At 44.6% G+C, this 24,030-nt stretch overlaps 1 protein-coding gene across 5 annotated transcripts in view; it reads right to left on the reverse strand.

Annotated features, from left to right (window-relative positions):
- Esr1 (estrogen receptor 1) overlaps nt 1-21,353 on the reverse strand; it is a 371,567-nt gene extending 350,214 nt beyond the window's left edge. For 2 of the 5 annotated variants that reach the window (XM_076926763.1, XM_076926756.1), the window contains exon 1: nt 11,634-11,938. The gene's annotated coding sequence lies outside the window, so the exon portion shown is untranslated. Of the gene's footprint in view, nt 1-11,633; nt 11,939-21,332 lie in introns of those variants that run through there. The other 3 variants (XM_076926757.1, XM_076926755.1, XM_076926762.1) reach the window with 2 other exon arrangements.
- Nucleotides 21,354-24,030: the final 2,677 nt, after the last annotated feature.

Below are 24,030 nucleotides of genomic sequence, written 5' to 3' on the forward strand. Positions count from 1 at the left end.
CTTCATCATCCTTTTCCTTGCTATCCGAAAGAGGAATCAAACCAGCTGCCAACACGGAGCAGGCAAATAGCTACAGGCACTGTCTTCCTGGAAACGCCAACCGGCAGCCATCCCCACCAACACCACAGAGATTCTCATGAGAGCAGATTCACCGCTGCTCAGACGCCTCATGGCGGGATTAGAACCATAACTGCCTAAACTCATGAGCCAGAGGAGCTGGGGGTGTGGGGGAGTGGGCAGGTGTGCCTCAACAGCCTGGCGTCAGCCATGTCCTTTGCAGGCAGGAGCTCAGAAAAGTCCCATGTGCCTGAGGACAGTTGATCACCTAGACCTTCTGAAGACTTGCCCGACGAGTCCCACAGCACTTCTGAGGATCGTGACTAAGCTCCAGCTTGGCAAAATCGTCTAATATTTTAGTCGCTGAGTAAAAGCTTTGCTAGAACCCTTCGTTTCCTACACAGTTGGACAGACACAGTCTCAACAGAAAGTTTCCTGAAAGTGCTTCCCCCGAACTGCCCAGTTCCACAAGTAAGAAGTCTGCATGCTGACTGTCAGTGGGATCAGGTTTAGTTCGCTGGCAGAGCCGATTGGCAGGCAGGCCTGGGTCCACGCCCCATCCCTCCCTTGCAGTTCAGGCAGGTTATATAAAAATAAACTTACATACTATTCTGTTGACTCAGATTTCCTGTGCTTTTTGAACGCTTTGAAGGTTAACATGATATTTACAAGCCAGAGGGCTTTCGATATTTTATATCACATGGCCGGCTACTGGATTCAAAAACTGCAAATAAACACAGCTGGCGGTGGGGACAATGTGGACTTTTATAGTAAGGTAGACCTGGCTCTCCAAGAGGTTTGTGAACTGGTTCAAAAACGCTCTATGGAGGAAGTGGGAAATGGATTCGGAAGTCAGTAAGACATTTTCAGTTCTAACTTTTAAGTAAAACACACTAGGACTGGTGTCCACAATACATGTGAAGTGGCAGCTCGCCTACTTACATGGGGTACATTCTCTTACAAAGCTTCCTCTGTCCCTTTGAATAATTACATTCAGTGGAAAAGGTTCTTAATTACTGAGAGGCCATTATTAGGTAGCAATGGGAAATATGTAAGTCTGTTCCCCATTTTAGGGGTTAAACATAAATTTGCGTGTTGCTTCTTATCAACACCATTCAATTAGCAATAAAAGAAAAGGGTCCTAACGTCAAAGAAGGGAATTTTTTTTACTTACTAGCAGCTATTGCAAAGCTGTGAGAGAAAAAAAAATACAATTTAAAGGCTTTAAAAAGCATTGAAGGTGGGGATCTGTATTCAGGGCTGGCAGTCTGTACTGTAAGTCCGTGACTCTCCCTGATAACAGGTACCGATGTAAAGATGTTTCAGCCAAGCCTGGAGAGACGTGGCTCTGTGGTAGGGCAGCCTCCATGAGCATGCCAGACCCTGGATTTGATACACATCTGGGAAGGAAAATTGTAGAGGAAGGGGTGAGAGGAAGGGAGAGAAAAGAAGGAGGGGGAAGGAGGGGGAGAAGAAAGAAGGAAAAAGGAAGAGAAGAGAAGAGTAGAGAGAAGAGGGGGAAGGTGTGGAGGGGAAGGGAAAGGGGGAGGGGAAGGAAAGGGGAGAGGGTGTAGGGGAGTGGAAAAGGGGGAAAGGAGGAGGAAGAGAGGGGAGGAGAGGGGAGAAGGAAAGAAGAGGACAAAGGAGACAGAAAGAAAGCTCAACTACACAGTGTCGTCAGTGGGGTGAGCGATTAAATCAGATTATATTCTTAATTTCAACTCAAGAAACATTTGCGGAACATCAGTATGCATTGGAAAGTCATTCTCCAAACTCACATCCAAATTAGGCTTTGTGTATCAAAGAAAAAGCCAAGAACCAAAAAGGAGAAAATAGCTTGCCCACACCTATTTCTCAGTACTTCCACTGAGGTCAGCATCTGCATCCTTTCTGAGGAGCCAAGCTGAGATCTAATGCCAAGATACAAATTGCATTGAGAGATGCTTGTGCCTATGTCTCTCCAGCTGTCTTCTTCCTTTTGTCTTTCAACAGAGAGGAAGAAGGGATGTGGAAAATATCAGGTGATTGCTTTGTGAACCTGTTTTGAGCCCCTAGGTACATGAAACAGGTGATCAGAAACTGCTATGGTCTCAGTGTTCTGCAGATCAACTCACATCAAATCCCTTGGCTACGCTCACTCATAAACTTACATAAAGGGCTAAATGTATCACCCTGAGAGTAAAGGACCTGACTTGTAAATGCAGGGCCCTGAGTTCTAGCCCCTAGAATCCACGTAAGACAATCCATGGTTGCACCTGCCTTGTAATCACAGAACAGGGGAGATGGAGAGAGTGGGTCCCTGAGTAAAGTGCCAGGCCAATGAGATATCCTGACTCAAAATCCAAAGTGAATAGCCTGAGGAACCACAGCTGACTGTGTCCTCAGTGTCCACATGAACACGCATGCACACCTGAATAAGCATGCAGGGGCACACAGTCACTTAAGTAGCTCTGCTATGTTGTAGTTTGTTCTTTTTCCCTCCCTTTACTCCCCATGCTTCACCCCATCACTAGATAGGAGAGACAGGGGGAGAGAGAGAGAGAGAGAGAGAGAGAGAGAGAGAGAGAGAGAGACAGAGAGAGAGACAGAGAGAGAGACAGAGAGAGAGACAGAGAGACAGAGACAGAGACAGAGAGAGACAGAGAGAGACAGAGAGAGATAGATACAGAGAGAGACACAGAGAGAGAGACCCCTGAATGTAATTTCTTTTCTTTGGTTTCTTCTTTGATCACAATGACTAACAAACTGCCGCCAACCCCCTGAATGACTTAAAACTACCAATCCCACCTCTCAGGGCCCTAGCATTTATATACTCTCTGAAAACTTTCTGGAATTTCAAATGTCACGCAACGGAAGAAACTATCTGCAGCTGTCAAAACCACGCTAGAGCAGTCATTGGCTGTGGTCAATCCGAAACAGCCCCATATCCCAGACCTGAGATTAAAACCAAAACACCTCATTATAATATTTTTGCCTTTCTTATAATATTTCTGGGTTGGGTTCTTTTGTGAATCCAAAAGTCCAAAAGTGTCACTACACACACACACACACACACATACACACATACACACAAGTGGGATAGAAGAGATGGCTTAGTGGAGAAAGTACTTGGCATATAAGCGTAAACACTGGAGTTTAAATCCCTAAACATACATGTCAGCCCACACACATGAGAACATACAAACATGAGCACACAAACACCTGTAAAACCAAAATCCGAGTAATACGCAAGTGCCTCACCATTGATAGAACTGGTAACGTTCATCCTTGCACAGGCCAGGACCCACTGTATGAACTCAGGTTCCAGGACGCCTTCTATCTTTGCCACTAGAACAAAACCTCCTTGCCCACAGTATCTGAAAGCAAGCAGTCATCCCCAGAGTGCTCCTGCTCCAGCTGTGCTTTGTGGGTTTGCCCAACACAGGGCACTGTGATGGAGAGTGCATCCACTCACTGCACAGAGCACAGAAGGGTCATAGCAACACCACTCCACACACAGCTCTACCTCATCACCTGAAAACTCCTGATTTTGCTGTGAACTTGAGCTTGCGTTGTTACTTTATTACACGGGATTTCAAACAACTTTTTAGAAGTACTTCAGAACTATTTCATTGACCAGTCTTAAGTAGCATCCTTATTGGTTAAATAACTCGCTTAGTGTGCGATTTGCCCATTTACACACTCCATGACTGTTAAGAGCATCATGGTCACAGATTTGTCACCTCTTCTAATTTCAAAATACGCTAATCTGCTTCTTCTTAACAATTTCATACGTGTATGCAATGAATCATGATCACATTCAGGAACCGTTTCAAATGTCACCTGAGCTTCTGGGGGTTCGGGTAAGGGAATGGCCCCCAGTTCTTTTTATTTTTTTTTTAAGTGTTGTGTCACTGTGAAAGCGTACAGGTTACGACACGGTGGGAAATTTTTGCTTAGCTTCCTAATCTCCATCTGTCTAATTAATTTATTTTTTTTAATGACAAGAAACAGTGGCTCTTTTTAACAAACGTTTTCTCTCAAGTTAAAGGAGAACACATGAGGTGGGCGGTGGTGACTGCACACAACTTTAACCAAAGCGCTCGGGAGGCAAAGACAGTCGGGTCTCTGTGAGTTCAAGGCTAGCCTGGTCTACAGAGTAAGTTCCAAGAGAGCCAGGGCTACACAGAGAGACCTTGTCTTGAAAAATGAAAGAGCGGGAGAGAGGGTGTAGGGAGAGAGAGAGAGAGAGAGAGAGAGAGAGAGAGAGAGAGAGAGAGAGAGAAGCCTACTAAAGAATGACTCCACACTGACAGGTTTACAATGAAAAAGGGGTTGATGGCTGTAATTTTGGGTTGGGAAACACCTGCTCAAATTAAGTAGTTTGTGGTTTCCGTATCCAACAGAAGAAAAAAAACACCACATTGATTCTGCCACTGTGTGTGTGTGTGTGTGTGTGTGTGTGTGTGTGTGTGTGTGTGTGAACTAAAGTAATTCAAACCCTATCCTGTAGGCTGATATACTTCTTTCTTGTGGTCTACTAAAATTAAGATAATACAGACATATAAACTTGATGAAACCCACGTGACAGAAAGCATTAGCCTTTTCAGTGGGGAACGTGTGTGCACTGGAGGGGAAAAAGTGAAAGAGAACTTTCTAAGGTATTCCCTCAGATGGTACGGGCTTCCTCCAACACTTCTGCCCACGCCTGTAAGAGAGTGAAATCCACACCCTGGAGATACTCAGAGTTAGACACAATCACAGATGATACTGATATGGAGAATATTTGCACAAGCACACAACTACCTTAGAAATAAACTTTGTTTCTGCCCTAGTGTGTTAGACTAATTCTAAATAACTATGCAAAGCGAACAATTGGCCGCTCTCAGTCAGCAGAGCTGGACTGTGGACGTTGACCAAGTTGCCCCGGCATTCTTTACCCCACTTCAGTCCACGTTTTTTTTTTTCCCTCCACGGCAACTTTCTGGTTATGCATTATCGGGTTTGGCCGTCTCTCCTGTCTGCTCAATCCTCCGCTTGGCTTGTTGCTGGGTAGGCTTGACCTAAGAGAATGTGTGAGGAAAGAGCCAGAATTTTCCTTTGATGTCTTAGAACTCAGGACTCCATTATATAATCTGCCATAAATCCTGGCAGCCAGGACTGACACCAGCTTCCCAAGTTACCAGAATATGACATTCCCTGCTTGATTCATTGTGGATTCTGACATGACTTAATTAATATGAACTCAAGGCCTCAGCTTGCCAGCGATAAGAGAGTCTTCTGGTTTGCCTTCTTCATAGCTTTAAGGGTTTCCTTGATTAATTTTCTTCTCCTGAAATCTAAGCCTCACATGCTAAATGTTCTGACTGGCTTTCTGCTTGAAGGTTTGACCTCACAGATATTTCCTTGTGGTCACATAAAATACCTCTCCTCCAAGAATATGTTTGATAAATTAAAAAAAAAAGAAGAAGAAAGAAAGAAAGAAAAGAAAAGAAAAGAAAAAAAAGTTAATAAATTTTGAACTGAAGAACTGGATGAAGAAGTCAAATGCAGGCTGTTAGCCACACTTTTATACTTCTTCAACCTGCCCGGCGTGTTCAAGTCTCAAATATAAATGCTGGTGGACGATAGCATTCCCTATGAACAAATTAAGGCCTTGCAAACAGCCCCCCACCCCAGCTTTCTTCTGTGTAACAACACAAATCTCTTCCCTTGCTCAACATATGAGCGAGGCTTCCCACAGGGAGAAAATTGGCACATTTAAATGTCCTTTCTACTCTAAACGCTGAGGAAGGAGTGAGATGGAGTGAGTCCAGACCGTGAGAAGGAAGGAGATTGAAGGCCTGTCTCATCGGAACACAAATAATTTGTGAACTGTTCTCAGTGATTAATACTCAGCACTTGAACCCTGCTTATGCAACAGGAGCACTACAGTGAGCGGACTCCTGGTTTCTGGTTTTTGCCTTTCCTAGAAAACATTTTTCTATGAATCTTCTTTTTGTTTTGGTTGCACACTAGATTTGAAGCAGCCCTTTGCTTGATTGGTGAGGTTTGAAAATGGACCAGAGGGAAGGACACTAAAGCAACATGATCAATGTCCCTCCAGCAGACAGACACCCTGTCACTCTCTCTCTGTACCTCTCTGCTCAAAACAGGAAAGCCAGGCATCAGCTGCCCTGGGGGCAGTCTCAGCGGCCTTTGAGATTCTTTATAACTGAACTTAGATTACTGAACGTGCTTAGTATTTTCTCCCAACCCCTGTCCCGAATAGACACCTGCCTTGTTTTCATACGTAGCTGTCACCCTTTTATAGTACATTACTTCTTTAAAGGACAAGAAAAAAAAGAGAAAGGGAAGCAGCACAATCTCCTTCCACCCCTCCTCTTTGGCTCTCCTGTCACTGGACTCAGCTTCAGATAGTCTGAAGCATTTCAGTAGTGGCAGAAGATGTAGCAGGCTCTGTTCCCTAAGACAGCCTCCAAGAACATCAGCCATCTTGTACCCCCAGGCAAGCACCTATGGTCTTAACTGTGCATGTGCTAATGTCTCGACTCCCTATTCCAAATGAAGGTTGCTGAAGACAGGAGGTACAGAGGCATGATTTGACCAACCTTGGGATCATACCCAGTGTGCCACGCCTTCACCCACTTGCTAGGGAATTAGGCCTCCAAAGTCAAAGATTTGCTTAACTACTCAATGTCAAGTACATGTTTGAGTACCTGTTTGACAAGTATGCAAAAGTTACAATAATTGCAGCCATCTCTATGTCATACAAATTTTCTTATGAATTCTATCCAAATACAATTATTTTGCCATAAAAATATCCCAGGGGAAAAAAAGCATTTTGCACATAATAAAGGGTGCTGTTTATTCTCTAATGATCCCTGAATGGAACCTTCTAGCAGCTGTTTGGCAGTTAGTGGCTAGACCCATCCTTCAGTTATGAAGATAGCAAAATACCCAGAATGCATGTGTCTGCCTGCCTGTCTGTCTGTTCATTACTAGAAACTAAACACAGGACCTTGCATATTCCAAACACACTCTCTACTACTGAGCTACATCCCTCACCCTTTCCTAACTTATTCTTTTGAGAAGGAGATTACCAAATTTCAAAGCCGATGTTGAACTCACCATATGACCCCTGTAGAACTTCCACTAGTGATCCTCCTGCCTCAGCCCCCTGAGTGGCTGGGATTGAAGGCTTACATCACCAGGCTCACTTTACAGTAATATCTTTTGACTCCCATCCCATGCCTCTCTCTACTGGTCATTTTTGAGACAAACTTTTCATCCCCATAAATAATCATAATTCCAAAAGTGAGTCTTTAAAAGACTTGCTAAATTGCCCAGTTTAAGTTGTTCACTTTAAATTAGCAATTCACCTCTCCTGAGCTAGTCCAATCATCTCCAAATGGATGTGCTCACTCTTCAACTAAAAAACCTCAATCTGCACAGTGATTCCAAAGAGAAGGCCTTATTTCATTGCAACCTCACACAAAACTCTTTAATGCCTCCACTATGAAGTCCAAGGTCCTTAAGATGACATCTAACTTCACAGTCTTAATTGGCTGCTAACATGTCCCTGTATACTTTCTACTTATCTTCCTGTCAGACCAACTGCTGGTCCCCCAAGGTGATTGTCCCTTACCTTGGATTTGCATCTTCTACCCGCTAACATCTTCCCAGAGCAACATACCCATCCTTCTGGGTCAAGGCCAAGTGTCATTTCCTGTCCCAAATTCCCCCGTACCGATCAGCAGTAACTTCTCTGAGCGCTTCCATAACACGGTGTTCGTCTTTATGAACACATGCATTACTTTCTACACAATTAGTAGAAAGTTATAGTCATATAACTTTATAGTAATAGTTACTCTGTGATGATACATCATACTATGTGCCCAACTCTCCACTTTTGATAATTTGAAAAAAAAAACATCTAGAACATAAAGAATGCATTGTTTTCAATCAAACACATCCATTGAATATCTAACATGGACAGGTACCAGGCTCTTCCCAGAATACCACAATGCAACCCTGAGCAAAGCCCACTGTTGGCACCGAGGGTGCTTCCAATAGGGTCTGCAGCAGACCCTTTAGAACAGAGCTTAATGAGCCACAGTAGAGCTTTGCAATGTGCTCGGTCTTGGATGAAATTAGGAAATCAATAAGTAACTCAAATAAAACTATACTCTGTTTTGAATAAACTTGATGCCAAAATATCCAGTAGCAAGATTTCATGCAAATGGGATTCCCAAAGTCTCTTATTGGAAAAGAATGTACAGATGTTACATATCTTTATGCAAAAAAAGATGCAGAAATGGACTGTTGACTACACAGTGGGACCAGCTTTACTAAGTTCCCTTTCTTTGTAAGGTTTTATAATCAAACAAATCCTAATGAATGAATGACTGTAGCAAATAAAAACCAGAGTTCAAAGGATGAATGCCATCTTGCAGACTTAAAATTCCTTGTGGATTTCTTTATCACAATTATCAAACTAAACATCCCAGTGAGACTACCTACGTGAACCACAGAGGTGGGGGGATCTCAGGCATGTAAGCCCCCATTGCAGAAGGACCAGGGCAGCTCTCCTGAAGCAAGTGGGGAAGGAGATCCATTCAGAGAGTTCATCTGATAGCCACCTAACAAGTGAATGCTTTGGCAAGTACCAAGGAATAAGAAATCTTAAAAAAAAAAAAAAAAAAAAAATGGAATGCCACTTCAGAGGACAGTTACCAGGGTCACCAACCACTTAGCAAACTGACTAACCTTGTACAACTTGAGGTTTCCCCCAGGTTTGTCATCTCCTTTCCACCCACCTCATCTCCTTGTGATGAGCAGTAACAAAAAGGTCATGTGGTTGTCTTCATGACGACTGTGTCCCACTTACGTCCACTCTCTGCAGAGAGATGCCACACCCACCCACCAAAGAATTGAGAGTTGTTGAGTTTAAGCAAGAGGCTAAAGCCAGATTACACTCCTGAAGACTGTAGTAAAGAAAATGAAGTGACAGTTGTGTCACCAACAAGTCTCTTGATATTTTTGGCACCTACATCTCATCTCACACCAGAGAACATCTCCCAAGTATGACACATTGACACTCCAAAGAAGAGATGATGGACTTCTTCCAACATCTCATCGCCACCCCCATCTCTCATGCAAGCTTCGTCACATGCTTGGAGGCTGTCTCTATGCACACACTTCCATCTGCACACACACACATGAAAGAGTCATAACATTCGTTGATGCATGCAGTTTCGCTAACCTGAACCCTAACCCAAACCCAGGCTGATCTATAAAAAGACTATTGGACTGTTGCTAAAGAAACAAAAGTCACCATTATCATAACCATCTTTAGCAAAAGCTACCTGTAAAGTGCTAACCTTTAAAAAGAGCATCTGGGGGTCCAGTGAGACGGCTTAGTTGTAAAGTACTTGCTGGGCAAGCCTGACTACCTGAGTTCAATTCCCAGAGCCAGTGAGAAGATGGGAGAGAAGTGACCTCACAAAGTGTCCTCTGACCTCCACATGTTCACTGTGGAACACACATCCCCCTACACACATGCATCATGTATGTGCACATACACACATGCCTGTGCACACACACACACACACACACACACACACACACACACACACACAAATAAATACTTTGTTAGGCCCTTTGCAGGGGTCTTTCTCAGCAAACAACAGCCTGACAACCCAGGCAGAGGTTGATGAACAAGACCACACCCCCTATGTGTTTTAACAGAGCAAAGGCATGGTGTTCTCTCTTGTCTGTTTTTCTCTACAGCCCCCCTGTACCCACGGAACCAACTGCAGCTCAACCATGGCCTCATCTCAAGCAGGCGTTCTGACCAACTGGACCAAAAATACAGAGACATACTGAGACAGGGCAGAGATAACTACCCGGGGGAAGCAGGGCCAGCGGGTACCTTGTGGAATGCCTATAGAGCTTAGGAGTTTATGTGTCTGAGAATGTCAGGAGGTAGGTGGTTCTGAGTCCTCAACTGAATGAAAGGCAGCGACCATTGAAGGAAAGGAGAGCTGTCTGGCTTTGTCACTGCTGCAAATCTAATACTCTGGGGCTTTATTCTCTTACTTTACTGTCATGGGCAACAAAACTGAACAACTCCCTTCAAGTGTCAAAATAGCACCTCCCACTCATGAATATAACCCTGGCACACACATTCAATATTCTGCCAATTTTCCTGTATGCCCTGTCTCTCATCTCTCTCTATGTCAGTGTTATTTCTAATTTCTATGACAAAAATCCACCAATCGCTACAAGACTGGACCCAACCGCTACAGAGTTATATCTAGGCAGGGCCTTGAATGAGCCTTCTCGGGATATTAACAAAATGAGGGCAAACATTTGCCCTCCCCCACACACACACTTTTTTGAGAAACAGGAAAAAATTTTAGTGATTACAAATAGGTGCTGACCTGAAGATCACAGAGGTTCCTACCCTACTGACATTTTAAAAAATAAGTTCAAACACTTTTAATTGGTACTCCAGCATCTGCCCTCTCTGCATATTATTGTTTTTCAAATTCAAAACCAAGCACATTTCCCATCAACCTTGTGGGTGTGGAGGTGCTTCGTGAATCTATTAGATTTGACCCAAGAAGCTCATTTTAAAACATCTGGCACCTTTGAGTGGTACTTCATTTCACGATTGAACATCATCTTAATAAAACCCAATCCTTATATTAGATTTAAAAAAAAAAACTTAAAATAAATTTTAACCACCTAGGCTTTTTTGGGCAAGTCAGAGAGAACAAACACTGGCAACTTCTTGGTCAAGCATGAGGCTTTCCACTACAGGAAACGGGTAGCTTTCCTGTGGCCAAAACGAAAGTATCCTTTTCTGCCGTTTGTAACTACCACGTCACCGTCGAGGGGCACACGCTGTGTGGCACCGTCCTTAACTCACACAACACCGTGCCTCAAAAAAAAAAAAAAAAAAAAAAAAAAAAAAAAAAAAAAGCAGTCACCCATGGCTATTTTCAGGTTAGAGAGAACCAATCCCACAGCACTCAGAACTCGCCTACAGTTGTGAGGGAACTCCAAGACAAGATGCATTACTAGATTACGTAGCTTTTCAGAAAATTTCGTCTGCCTTCAGGAAACAAATGATGGCTTATTCCAGTCACTTAGATCAAGCTCACTTAAGTCACGGCACCGAAGATTAAGAAACGAGGTCGCGTTGAGACAAGCACAAAGTTCCGAGCAGGAACTTTTTTAAACTCGCACAGGTTTCAACCATACAGAATCCCCATAGCTCAACCTGGGACCAATAAATAGACGCAATCTGAGGCCGGCAGAGAGCCTGTCAGTGCTGCACTAAGAACTGATAACTGTGTCTGACTCAGCTGAATGTAGCTCCCGGAGTGAATTTCCATGGGACCAAGGTCAGGTTTAACATGATAACGTTTGCCAGAAACTTTATAAAATATCCCTGGAGCAATGAGCGAGAGAAAAATGGGCATATTTTCACAGAAGTGAACTCTGAGACTCCAGCCTGATTGCACACAGTAGCACATTACAGCCAAAGGGGGGGGGGACTGTAAAGAAATGGAGAGAAATAGAAGTACCTGCTTGAGAAGAATGTCGCCCAGAGACTGCCTTCTTATGCTAGACAATGACAGAGGAGGGGGCATTGGCCTCTCCTGGCGTCACAGGGCTGCTGAGCATGGAGCCTTGTGTTTTCGGTTTTGGTAGAATCCGTTCGGAGGCTGTTATGACCATGAAATTAGGAAATGCAGACTCAGAAGCAAAGAGCTAGCACCACCGCTTGACTGGGATTGGAAACTCTGCTCCGGATAATAGGGGAGGGGGTGGCCTTCCTCTCTCCAGCCAGGCCTGATTCCAACTTTCTCAGCGTTTGCCTACAGATAGATGTTTGCAGAGGGACAAGCCTCTGGGTGAAGCTAGCTGAGGCTTTTTTTTTTTTTTTTTAAGGTGATCCAACCCATTTTCTCTTTGCTTGCAATAAAGTGCAAAGTCTAGACAAGCATGTTGACTTGGAAAAATAAAGTAAGAAAGCTTTCTTTCTGCACACAGATTTTTTTTTTCCTCACCCAAAATTAGCTGAGAAGGGGAGTAAGGGTGTTTCTAAGGTGAGCACTTCTCAGGGTTTCTCTTTCACTCATTGGCTCAACCAGCTAAGCCAGCAAGCCGCTCAGCAATTCTTGTCACTGATTAATGGGGTTCCTGATTTTGGAAACCAGCTAGCCTGAGCTGATTCTGAAATCCTTCAGGTATATGAGCTTTCTATAAAGTGCTTGACATTTTCTGCTGTGATTTACAAGTCCTGTTTGATTTGGGGCTTTAATCTTGTGTTTTGGTTTGGTTTGGTTTGTTGAGACAAGGTCTCACTCTGCAGTTCAGACAGGCCTTAAAACTCTCAGGATTCTTCCTGCCTCAGTCTTCCAAGTACTAAAATTACAGGTGTGAGCCAACATGACTGGCTTAAAAAAAAAAAAAAAAAAACTTATTTTGTTTTTCTTTTTTTTTTTTTTTAAACTCAGAGACAAAAGTGCTGAAGTAATAATATGAGATTGAAAATATTTTAAATTTATTTTCCTTTTTTTGGTACTAGGGATAAATATTGAAAATATTTTAAATTTATTTTCCTTTTTTGGTACTAGGGATAGACCCAAAACTTTGATGTACTAACCAAACACATTGACTATCCACAGACCCCTAATCTTTTTAGACCTTTTGAAATTTTAATAGCTCATAAAATCTGTTGTGTTTTATGTAACATGTGCTTTAAATGTTGGGTTGTTGTTTTAATGTCTTAGTTTTTCTTTTTTTTCTTTTCTTTCCCATGCTATAAGTGTGAGAAAGAACGCTTTTCTAGAGGTAAGAATGGTAATAGGCAAAAGACCAGAAGAGACCACTCTGGCCACTATCTCAATCCTATACATGCACACTGGTGCATGCTGGGTAAGAAAAGCATCTCAGCATAGGGTGAGAGGAGAAAAGAGGTCAAATGTCTCATGACTGTTGATCTACACATTTTTTTTTATAATAAGTTGTCTTAATTGTCTTTAGTTTTCTATACCCTGGTGAGTTTGGTCCCAAAGTAATTCAGATACGCAAATGTGTCTGTGTCTGAATTTAACTCCCCCAGACTTCATAGCGTAGAATGTATTTTAGTTAGCATTTTAGTTATCTGAAATGTCTTATTTCAAATTAATGAACGTTAAACTTAATAAGACTCATTTATGGAAGGAATAATCACATAGCCTAAGCATGTCAGAGACGGCCCCAGCTTCATTGTTTTTATTATGATTTCCTGTGAAAGGTAAGTGAGTCAACAAAATGTTTTGAATAGCCAAACATGTTAAAAGCCAATTTTTTTTTCCTCTAAATTAATTGAATCCCTCCGTTATTTGATTTGTCAGGATGGATGAATCATGCTTTCAAATAGCAGTTAGCTACCTGTTAGAATCAGTGGTGCACATCAATCCAGAGAAGAAAATGACCCAGGGCAGGAGTTCTCAAAATAGAACATCCATCAGATTCAGGAGCAACTGTAGCTTATTTCTTTGTCGTGGAGGGGATGCATATGAGTGGATAGGCACACGGAAGTCTGTGGGTACACACCTCTGCCCATGCGTGCAGAGGCCAGAGCCAGACACTGCTCTGCTTCTGTATTGCTCTCCACAGCATTTCCTTGAGACAGGTATCTCAGTGAACTGGAAGCTGGCTGGGCTAAGTTGGCCAGTGAGCTCTTGGAATCCACCTATCACATGCGAGTGCAGAGAGAGATAGAGAGAAAGACAGAGAGAGACAGAGACAGAGAGACAGAGAGAAACTGTGTAGTGTGTAGGTTTGCTGGGATTACAAGCACAAATAGCCACGCCCGGCATCTTTACATGACACAAGCAATTCAAACTCAAGCCCTCATGCTTGCAGATCAAGCAGTCTTATCCATTGAGCCTTCTTTCCCTGTCTTCTATATCCTTTTATTTAAAATACAGATTTGTACTATGACAATGTATATTTGGCTGTGTGTCCCTAAGGGACAGTCGTAATGTCCCCTTTGCATTCTAGACTATGCTTTCTTAAGTGGGAAAGAATGAAAACACCAGCAAATGTCTTCCAGATGAATGCAGCTGTCTAGTGTGTCAGGACAGGCGCTCGGAGCACTTTCTACAACCCACAGAGCCAGATGCTACTGGCAGGAAAGAAACCATGGGATGCTGAGATTGTGTACGCACTATGGCTAGAGTCAGTATTCATCAAGTTCAGGGGGGTCCAAGTCAAGCCTCCATGTCATAGACCTTGGCCGCAACCTCTGAGAACGCACAGAACCACACCCAGGCAACGAACTTGGATGTGTTGTACTAGGAGTTGTTCTGCAGTTTAGCTTCCTCATGAGTTCACTACAGATTTTATATATGTATATATATATATATATATATATATGCCAAGACCAAAACATTGTTTTAAAATATTCTGTGTTTTTCATGGGGCAAAAACTCTCCTTTGAGGGAAAAAAATTGTCTAATTAGACTATATTTAACTGTATTAGAAACTGGATAATGAATAACAAAGAAGAAAAGGCCGATTTAACTGAAGAAGTAGAAGATGGTACAATTTAAACAAATACAGAGCCAATCAGATCTCTGCAGGACCATTCCAAGTGAAGCGACGTGTCTTCCCCATTTCTTCACATGCATACTTCCACATGTAAAATAGAATCTATCCTTTCATTGAGAGCATGTCATCCACTATGTCCTTATTAATAACGGGAGAGGGCCAGCATGCACATCCCCTCTTCATGCTGTATGCTTTATTAAAAAAAACACCAAATGATGAATTCTAGAAGTTTTTCTAGGTTACAACCTTGGTTTTTGATTTTGGGTTTTTTGGGGGGAGGGGGGTTGTACCTTCTTTTATTTCTAAAGTAACCACTAACAGCCCAGTTTCCACACCAAAGGAAAGCAGAAAATTGATATAATCTGTCTGGATCATTCAAGTAAAATCTTGCTGTGAAAAGCGTGATTCAGGCTAAAATATTTTTTTTTTCATTTGGAGTGTGTGTTTTTGTCCCAAACCCCAGATGATAGCAGCTCTTGGAACTCAAATATATAGGTAATTTCCCCAATTCTCCATTTACCCTCATTAACCAGATACCTCCACTGAGCACTGCTCAAAGGCTCTCTTGATTCTACCACACTGGAGAAAGTAGCCATGAATTCCCAGTCCTCCTCATGAAGAGAAACTCAAATTGAGATCTCCTACCTAGAGATAGCAAAGAGTTTCTGACCACTCACCCAGCCATTTTGGTAAAGAAATTGTCCTGCCCATGGCTCCTGTTGCCTGGTGTCTTCCCATCTGCTGCCTCTAATTGCTAATTGAGTAACTATTAGGCATCTGCCCAGCTAGTGATCTTGCGCTGGGTCTAAGACATCAGAATTGATCGTGAGTACTGTGGTTTGAATGTGAAGTGCTTCCCCAAGCTCACGTGTGGTCCTCAGCCAGTGGTGCTGTTTAGGGAGATTGTAAACCTCTTAAAGGTGGGGCGTGGTGAGGGAATGCAGGCAGCTGGAATATAGGCCTGTAGGTTGTAACCAAGTCCCTATTCTGGCTGGCATTCTGCTTCGTGAACTCCAGTGTGTGATGAATTCTAGCCTCTTGGTCCAGTGGCCGTGAACTCCACCAAACCTTGTCCTCTCCTGTTGGACTGGACCCATTCAAACCATAAGCCAACATAAGTCTTTTCTACCTTAAATTTTTATCTCATGTATTCTGTCATGGCAACAAGAAAATTAACCAATACAATAGCCAACTACAGGGGGCCTGCAGGGATACGAATTTTTAAGCTTCGACAGGGTAGTGGGCCTCAGCAAGGACATCTTGGGAGAGTACAGTAAAAGACACAGGAGGCAAAGACTCCAGTTAACTGAAGTTATCCCTATATAGACAGAGAAAAATCAGTCAGCAGAGATTAGTGGGCATGGGGCCCTGGACCCACAACTACCACACTCCATTTGCACACGCTCACATAGATCTCACTTTCCTCAGTAACTTATTGTCAGGAGGCTGAGGACATCTCCAGGATTTCGTGTGCTGTTCATAGCAGGCATAAAACCCAGCAGTCCTGCTTGCCCTGTATAGGGATGGGATGGGGCTGGCAACATCGCGATGGTATGACCAACATCCAAGGAGGCTGTCTTCTCCTTGCCCTGAGCATTAAAGCTCCAGCTGAAGCTTCTAAGGGTAAAGACATCCTCGAAAGGTGGAAATGGGGTGGGAGTTGTCTTTAGAAAGCAGCTTGTAAATACTTTAGAAACGATCTGACTCAAGTCAACCCTACACTATCAGTAGAAAGACTTTACCACAGAGGAGAAAGACATATCAAGCAACAAACAAACACCCCATATCAAGAAATTATTATGCAAAATTTTCTCTCAAGATAAATGGGCTTTCATGCTTGAAGAATCACATATGTGATGATTTACAATAAAAACAGTGTACACTCTACGCAAAAATAGTTCTGGGGTCCCAGTGGGGAAAGATGCTTGCTACTACACCAGATATCCTGAGTGCAATCCCCAGGTCCCACAAGGTGAAGAAGAGAACAAACTCCAGCAAGCTGTCCTCTGACTTGCACACATGCAAACATATGCACACATTAAATGAATAAATGCAACTAAAGTTTTTTCTAAAATAGCTCTCAGACATCCACTGACCTTCCCGAACCCTCCTCTCTAAGCCCCCACCGTTTCTAGTTTCCAAAAACACAAACACGGACTTTACAGACTTTTCTGTGGAAGGCAATGTCACAACCGCAAGTCAGAGAAGGGTGACAGAAATTCATGCCTGGTGCTGCAAGTCTGGTCAAGAACCCATGGCTGGGGAACTCATGGGTCCCAGGGCTGAACCTACCAATAGTATGTTACTTAGTGGACACAGTAACAAAGCTACCTTCTGAATTAGTGTCTCTCTACAGATTAGTGCATCTCTCAGTTTTCATCAGAGAAATCTCTTTGTCCAGTGCATGACAGTTAACAGAGAAACTCACAGCTGATCCAAGGGCAAGCATCTTTTGAGTGCACAACCACAAATGGAGCACCTACATCACAGTATCTTCCCTAAACTTAGGGACCTTCACAGAAGACAGGGGCATAAAGATAATAAGAGCCAGAGATCAGGGGGACCAGAACTAAAACGCATCTACTTCTAAACATAACAGGACTACTGTGTCCCTGACCTCATGGTACTGGGGTTGTCTATGCAAGATCAAGCCAGCTAACACCCTAGCATGGGATGGGGAGGGATTCAAAAGGTTTGCACCTCTAATGGAGGAGCTGTGGGACAGTTGACAGCTTTTGGAGGAGAGGGGGTCAGATTCCCTTAAGGGTGTGGCTCCTAGTAGGCTGATCGTACTCCAGTGGATGGGTCCGTAACAAGAAGTATATGAATAGCACAAGTGTAGTCAATAGGTTATTTAAAAAAAATGTTTAAAGGACACAGAGTTAGTGATTTGGGAGGTGGGGAGTGGATCTGAGGAAGGAGTAAGAAATAGAATTGGGAGATAGGCTGCTTGGCAGGGATATGACATTGGCCAAGGACAAGGAAGTAGGCTTCAGGCAGGAATCTGACATTAGGCTAGAACAAAGAAGTAATTTCAGGCAGGAATCTAAATTTTAGGCTAGAACAAGGAAGTAGGCTTCAGACATGAAAATGACTTTGGGCTAGGACAGGGAACTAGACTCAGATGTTTTGATCATCCTGATAAGCCCTTAGAAATAGTGATCACGGGAGTCCATGATCACAGGACTCTGTTTACTGCCTTGCTTGTTCTTTGACTATTGGTGTTTATTGACTTGCTTGTCCCTTGACTATTTGCATCTATTGTATTGCTAGACCCTCAACTTAGAATTGACCTTAATATATGCATGTAATTAAAATAGTATAAAAGCAAAAAGGAGGAGGATGAGATAGGGCGTTCTAGGGAGGGGAAATGGGGAAAGGGAATGACATCTGAAAGTAAATAAATACAATATTTAACAATAAAGAATTGGTGGTAAAATTTACCAACATAGTTGTAAAAACTCAAAGAATTAAAAAAAATTATTTGCTTATTAAAACTACAACAGAGTGGCCCTTCCAACAGTTTCTTTTTGTCATTACTAGGTTTACTTCTGATGAGAAAAATAAAATGCCACCAATTGCACCCAAGGACAAAGAGCTACAGTCATAAAGAAATTATTTTTAAACATAGCAAAAAGCTTTTAAATAGAGCTAGGGTCAATTGCTTGAATGGCAGAATCTCAGTGAAAATGGAAGCTTTATTTCAGGGAGGGGCAAAGATAGATAGATACATAGATAGATAGATAGATAGATAGATAGATAGATAGATAGATATCTGCCCACCATCAAAAGCAAAGGGAAGCCTTGCTACTACTTATGATAGGAATTAAGAATCAGGTAGAAAATGGACTGAAGCATCTGCTCTATTGAAAGTGCCCTGCCCCCACAACTTAGCAACAGGAGAGTCCTACCCATGTTAGTGACTTTGATTGGCATTCGTGTAGACACCATTGGCACAAGAGCATTAATGAGTTCAGTGAGAAAAAATTAGCTAGATAGGATCTGGGAAGGTGACTCCACTGGCAAAACATTTCCTGCATAAGCATGAGGACCCAAGTCTTCATCCTCAGCACCCACATAAAAAGTGAAGCATGACAGCATGTGCCTATAGTCCCAGCTGGGGGAGACAGTCATAGGTGGATCACTCCAGGTCAGTGGCCAGCAGAGCTGAATCAGGTTCAATGAGACCCTATGGTGGTTTGAAGGAGAATGGCCCGCATAAGCTCATATGCTGTATGTTCCTAGTTCCTAGTTGGTGGAACTTTTTGAGAAGAACTAGGAAGTGTGGCCTTGTTGGAGGAGGTGTGGCCTTGGAGGAGGTGTGGCCTCATTGGAAAATTCATGACAGGCCCAATCTCCAGCTCTCTGCCTCATGCCTTTGGACCAGATGTAAGCACTCAGCTACTGCTCCAGCACCATGCCTGCCTGCCTGCCTGCCTGCCTGCTGTCTGCCTGCCTGCCTGCCTGCCTGCCTGCCTGCCTGCCTGCCTACCTGCTGCCTGCCTGCCTGCCTGCCTGCTGTCTGCCTGCCTGCCTGCCTGCCTGCCTGCCTGCCTGCCTGCTGCCTGCCTGCCTGCCTACCTGCTGCCTGCCTGCCTGCCTGCCTGCCTGCCTGCCTGCCTACCTGCTGCCTGCCTGCCTGCCTGCCTGCCTGCCTGCCTGCCTGCTTGCCTGCCTGCCTGCCTGCTGTCTGCCTGCCTGCCTGCCTGCCTACCTGCCTGCCTACCTGCTGCCTGCCTGCCTGCCTGCCTGCCTGCCTGCCTGCCTGCCTACCTGCTGCCTGCCTGCCTGCCTGCCTGCCTGCCTGCCTGCCTGCCTACCTGCTGCCTGCCTGCCTGCCTGCCTGCCTGCCTGCCTGCCTGCCTACCTGCTGCCTGCCTGCCTGCCTGCCTGCCTGCTGTCTGTCTGCCTGCCTGCCTGCCTGCCTGCCTGCCTGCCTGCTGCCTGCCTGCCTGCCTGCCTGCCTACCTACCTGCTGCCTGCCTGCCTGCCTACCTGCCTACCTACCTGCTGCCTGCCTGCCTGCCTGTCCACCTGCTGCCTGCCTGCCTGTCTGCCTGCTTGCCTGCCTGCCTGCCTGCTGCCTGCCTGCCTGCCTGCCTGCCTGCCTGCCTGCCTGCCTACCTGCTGCCTGCCTGCCTGCCTGCCTGCCTACCTGCTGCCTGCCTGCCTGCCTGCCTGCTGTCTGCCTGCCTGCCTGCCTGCCTGCCTGCCTGCCTGCCTACCTGCCTGCCTACCTGCTGCCTGCCTGCCTGCCTGCCTGCCTGCCTGCCTGCCTGCTGCCTGCTGCCTGCTGCCTGCTGCCTGCTGCCTGCTGCCTGCTGCCTGCCTGCTGCCTGCCTGCTGCCTGCCTGCTGCCTGCCTGCTGTCTGCTGTCTGCCTGCCTGCTGTCTGCCTGCCTGCTGTCTGCCTGCCTGCTGTCTGCCTACCTGCTGCCTGCCTGCCTGCCTGCCTGCCTGCCTGCTGCCTGCTGCCTGCTGCCTGCTGCCTGCTGCCTGCTGCCTGCTGCCTGCTGCCTGCTGCCTGCTGCCTGCTGCCTGCTGCCTGCTGCCTGCTGCCTGCTGCCTGCTGCCTGCTGCCTGCTGCCTGCCTGCCTGCCTGCCTGCCTGCCTGCCTGCCTGCCTGCTGCCTGCTGCCTGCTGCCTGCCTGCCTGCCTGCCTGCCTGCCTGCTGCCTGCCTGCTGCCTGCCTGCCTGCTGCCTGCCTGCCTGCTGCCTGCTGCCTGCTGCCTGCTGCCTGCTGCCTGCTGCCTGCTGCCTGCTGCCTGCTGCCTGCTGCCTGTTGCCATAACTTCCTGACATGATGGCTGTGCTCATCTTCTAAGACTGTAAGCAAAGCCCCAATTAAATGCTTTCTTCTGTAAGTCGCCTTGGTCCTGGTATCTCTTCACAGCAATAGGAAAAAGACAAACTCTGCCACAAATAAAATTACGTGGAAAGCAATCACATAGTATGTACATGTTCACACAAACACATATACAAGTACACACACACACACAAAAATGGCAAGTTACATTAGAGCTAGCACATAACACCCAAGTTGCATAGTAATAAGTAAAATTGGAAAATAAAGAGCAAGGATTTAGATTACTAAATAATCTTAAGTGGGAAATGTGCATAAAATGTACAATAAGGGTCTTTGTGCATGAATGTGTTTAACATTTTTCTCTCAACTAAATTTTGTCTGATTATTACATAATGCCACTTCTGTTTCATAAAAGCACCCTGTACTCCACTGCTTTGCTCTCTTCACCCTCCAAGACAAACACCCACATGGATAGTTCCAGTGCACTTGGAACCCCTAAAATACTACCTGAACTTTGGGCACATAAACACACACATTTTTCTGGTGGAAGAGGCTGGAAACTTTGTCGGATCTTCACTGACGCCTATGCAAAGTTGAGAATCAAATGAATGATGCTGTCGCTTTAAATCATAATCATGATCAGGTATGTTGTTTCTTCACAATTTGTAAAAAAACCTCACAAGCCCCGAGGTTCAGAGTGAGTGCTGCATGCAGATCCAATGTGACCCTCCCAATCACACCAGGAAAACATCATATCAGAGGAAACAAAGATGGAAGGGGGGTTCTTGGAAAATTAATGTTGTCTACTTTCTCCCATAGAAACACAAAGGAAGTAAAAGGAGAAGGAGGGCATGGACAGACTATAAAAGAGTTACCTGGATATGAGAAGATAGTCACTGGGATGTCCAAAGCACATAGTAGGACACAGCAGCCTGAACTCAGTATTACAGTATCAGAAGGTTTCCCTATGGAGGGTTAGGTGGGGGTGGAGGGATGGATGTATCTGTGAGGGTTTGTGACTCCAGACTTTGCCCTTTCCAGTGCCTTGTGCAAGGCTCTGTCCTTAAGAGACATCACTTAAACAACAGATGTCAGGTTTCAAATGGTAAACAGGTTTTCCAAAGCCATGACAGCAACTGCAGGTGGAACCTGGTTTTCTGTGCATTGAGATGATGAGCTGATGTCCTGGTAGAATCCACACTCTAAGGATGATACATAAATGAAGCTCTGGCTAGTGCAGCAGCTGTGGGCACCACTCAACAGAGTGGCCAGTTCCTCAGAAGCACAGGAGTGGGGAAGGCAGCCTGGACCCCGCGTGTGTATGAACTATTTACTCAGAGAAAAGAAAAAGAAAAAAAGAAGAACAGTGTTTGAACCAGCAGGGGGAAAGGTTAAGTTACATAACGCTGCAGGCAAGAAGAATTAGGCCTATTTTTTTTTCTTTCCTGGAGAAAGGTATTGTGAAATAGTCCAGGAACAGTCTCCAATTTCCACAGTCGTGGGTGCTTCTCCAGGCTTCTGTCTGACAAGGTCAACAGTCAGAGCCCTGGCAATGGACTTACACCCAAGAACTCAGAGGATCTTCAGCAACCTAGCAGGCTGAAGGCAATCTAAGAACAGTGCTTTCAGAAGGCACTGACAAGAACAAAGTCTAGAGTCACAAACCCTCAGATACATCCAACCGTCACTTAACCCTTCATAGGGAAACCTACTGATACTATAATACTGACCTCAGGTCTTTGTCTTGTGTGTGCTTTGGACATCCCAACCTATCAGGCCAATTGGGGGTGGGGGTGACACAGACACAGGATGGGGTGATGCCCAGGATGCTCTTAGTTGTTTAGAAGCCACTTCTCTCCACTCATGCTCAGGTATCTATGCTTCCTCTCACACTCAGCACAACCTTAGAAAGAATTGTTATTTTAGGGTCTGCAAAGTAGACCCACCAAAAGTGAAAACAAAAATCACTCAAGGCTGAGTAATTGGTTCCAGTCTGGGCCAGGACAAATGCATCACCACCACAGGAGCTGAGTATTGAGTGGGGGCCAGTATTGCTTTGTGTTTAAGGAAAAAGTAAGAAGCTAAGATCCTGACCAGGAGAAGATATCAAAAGAGATATGTAGACAGGGCTGGACTGCTCTGAGCAAAGTGACCTGAAGCCATCCCAGTCAATGTGCAGGTGAGTAGGCACATGTATCAGACAAAAGTAAAAGATTCTAAGAGCATCTAGCTTTCCCATAGGTAGGGAGTTCTACCCCTGGGAGACCAGGATTCAAGGCAAGACTTGGTCACAGGGAACAAAGCTACCCCACATGCTTGGATAGGTTCTCAGAGATTGTGTATTTCAGTTCATCTTTTTCAACCAAAAATTATTCACTGCACACCCACAATGTGCCAGGTACCAATCTGACTGTTGTGTCCATGGAAACAAATGAAGAACTGACATTGCAGAGCTTAGATTCCAGTACAGTAAGGGTAAGATGCAAATTGTTACGGATTTAAAGTTTGTATCCCACCTACACCCCACCCCCAAAATTCACATGCATGTTGAAATCTTAAAATCCCAAATAGATGGCAGTGACAAATGATTGTTAGGTCATGAAGTAGGGCTCTCCTGAAGGATTAATGCCTTTGTAATGGAGAGTTATTGGGGTCTTTCTGCTGTGTAAAAACACAGGAAGAAGATAATTTCTAGGACCTCAGAAGGGAGCCCCCATGAGAACCAGAACACGCTAGCAAATGGGTGGGTTTCGGTCTCCTAGCTTCCAGAACTATGAGAAACAGATTTCCTCTTTTTAAGTCACCTAGATTATGACATTTGTTACAGTATCCCAAGCTAATTAATATAATAGCCAGTGAGACAGACAGACACCGTCAAATGATGCTGGAGATGTGATGAAAGGGTGAGCAGAACAGAGACAGGGAGGACACTCAGACCTCACGTATCAGGGAATCGAGACAGGAAGCAAGTGATCCTGTCTCTTCTTATGAGCACCCCATCATGCTGATCTCCCCCCCAATGGCCCCGCCTCCTAACATCTCCTGAAACCATCCCATCGGAACTTGTAATTTCAACATATGACTTTAGGAAGGACCCTAGCACTTGCCCCCAGCAGCATTGGGAAGTGAAGGTGCTTAGGTAAGAGTGGGGGTGGTAAATGGTAACCTCTTCTTATACGCTGGGACATTAGAAAGGCAGAGCCAACGTGATTGCTGACAGACTAGATGCCTGGTAGAAGGAAAAGAGGCCAAAATAACCCCAATGTTCTGACCTCAAGAAACCCTGACATGGCACCAAGCACCAACAGAGACAGGAAAATCCTCAAAACGTACAGGTTTAAAGGGAAAAAGAAGTTTTCAGAATTTAAACATATCATATTTGAGGAAGCAATTAGACAACCAACAGGAGATGAGTTATTAATTAGTAGTCTGTGGAAAGGACTGGGGTTAAATAAGACTTTGAGATTCATAGGTATAGCAATGGTACATTGAACTCCAAAGACAGTAAATTCTGCTTGGCAACATGGAACTATCACATCCCTTGTACTTGTCTGGCACTAACTACCCCCAACC

The sequence above is a fragment of the Arvicanthis niloticus genome, chromosome 28, assembly GCF_011762505.2.
Source record: "Arvicanthis niloticus isolate mArvNil1 chromosome 28, mArvNil1.pat.X, whole genome shotgun sequence".
Taxonomy (NCBI): Eukaryota; Metazoa; Chordata; class Mammalia; order Rodentia; family Muridae; genus Arvicanthis; species Arvicanthis niloticus.